The sequence below is a fragment of the Tupaia chinensis genome, unplaced genomic scaffold, assembly GCF_000334495.1.
Source record: "Tupaia chinensis unplaced genomic scaffold, TupChi_1.0 Scaffold000096_1, whole genome shotgun sequence".
Taxonomy (NCBI): domain Eukaryota; kingdom Metazoa; phylum Chordata; class Mammalia; order Scandentia; family Tupaiidae; genus Tupaia; species Tupaia belangeri.
In genome coordinates, this window is record NW_006159558.1 from 3,031,909 (window position 1) to 3,033,942 (window position 2,034).

Below are 2,034 nucleotides of genomic sequence, written 5' to 3' on the forward strand. Positions count from 1 at the left end.
GTCTCTGCTCAAGTGAACACACATGTACCATTTCTACCCCAGCGAATTCACTCCCAAAGAAAATAAGGGCGTGTTGCACTAAAGGACATGTCGGAGCGTGTTCCAGTGACATTGGTCTTAATGAATGAACCAAAAGTACAAGCAACCCAAATGTCCAACAACAGTAGAAAGAATGAACACATTTTAGGAAGTTCATACAAGGGAGCTAAGAAAATGAGTACAATAGTGCTGCATAGAAAAATAGGCAGAGATCTCACAAGTGTCATGTCAAATCAAAGAAGTCAGACAGGAAAGAATATGGTTGTGTGAATTTGTCACATATGTGGAGCTTAAAAACAAGGGAAACCAGCCCAAGGTGTCTCGTCCCCTCGCGGAGCCGCTCCTGCCGCCACTGCCGCCGCCGCCTCCGCCTCTTCATTCATCCTCGTGCTCCATAGGCGGCACAGGAACCAAGATGTTCCACGGAGTGGTCTGCCAGGAAGCCAGTCACGCCAGGAGCTGGTACACAGCCTCAGGACCGCAGCTCAATGCACAGCTGGAAGGTTGGTTTTCACAAGTACAGTCTACAGAAAGACCTGCTAGAGCCATTATTGCACCCCATGTGGGATATCCGTACTGTGGGTCTTGTGCTGCCCATGCTTACAAACAAGTGGATTCATCTATTACCCAAAGATTGTGCGCTTTCCAGTGTGGATATATATAGGACACCTTTATATGACCTTTGTATTGCCCAAAAGATTTATGAAGAAGTATGGAAAACAGGAATGTTTGAACGCATGTCTCTGCAAACAGATGAAGATGAACACAGTATTGAAATACATTTGCCTTACACAACTAAAGCCATGGAAAGCCATAAGGATGAGTTTACCATTATTCCTGTACTGGTTGGAGCTCTGAGTGAGTCAAAAGAACAGGAATTTGAAAAACTCTTCAGTAAATATCTAGTGGATTCTAGCAATCTCCTTGTGGTTTCTTCTGATTTCTGCCATTGGGGTCAAAGTTTCTGTTACAGTTACTATGATGAATTCTGGGGGAGATTTATAGATCCCTTGAACATCTAGATATAATGGGTATGAGTATTATAGAAAAATTAGATCCTGTGTCTTTTAGCAATTACTTGAAGAAATACCATAATACTATATGTGGAAGACATCCCATTGGGGTGTTATTAAATGCTATCATAGAGCTTCAAAAGAATGTAATGAATATGAGCTTTTCCTTTTTGAATTATGCCCAGTCAAGCCAGTGTAGAAACTGGCAAGACAGTTCAGTGAGTTACACAGCCGGAGCACTCACGGTCCACTGAAGCTCTGAATCCTCAGGGATGCCACCTGCACATACTCATACTCTGTCTGGGGTCCCAGCCTAGCCTCTACCAAGATACTGGTCCTGGTTTGGGGAGATCTGAAACCTCCAACTAATAGAACTTTCTTCTCTTCTTTTCTAGTAGGTGTAGTCCTTCCCTAATTTCAACTCATTAAAAAATGCTTTATAGTTTAGGGCAGTGGAAGGAAGACTGGCATCAAAATATTTTGATCAATGTAAAGGCCCATTCACCACAGGCAGTTGTTTGAAAGTGACTCATAAAGCATTTACCATATCCTAAATTTGCACTCTTCGCAGACTTGTGCACTTTCAGAATAGTTTTGCAAATTGTACACAAACAAAAAAAAAAGGGTGGGAGCTTTTTAATAAAGAAATTGTATTTATTAATGATCTGTATTAGAATATAATAAATCTCCAGTTATAGTCAATTACTACCTGTGTTGTACAGCAGATACCTTCTATTTTAGTTGCTAATAAGGGCTACATAACTCAAAAAAAAATAAGGGAAACCACTCTTATTAGAGGTGGTGAGAGTGGTTGCCTTTGGAGGAAAATTGGAGGGCAGTAATTGGGAAGAGACTCAAGGGGCTTCCCAGGTATGAAAGTGTTCTATTTCTTGACCTAACAATGGTTACATGGATGGTTACTTTTTGATTATTCATTGAAATCTACACATAGTACTTGCAATGTTCTCATAAGGGCCAAACT

At 41.1% G+C, this 2,034-nt stretch overlaps 1 pseudogene; it reads left to right on the top strand.

Moving 5' to 3' along the window:
- The first annotated feature begins 454 nt into the window (after positions 1-454).
- Positions 455-1,515, top strand: LOC102487343 (protein MEMO1 pseudogene; annotated as a pseudogene).
- The last annotated feature ends 519 nt before the right edge of the window (positions 1,516-2,034 follow it).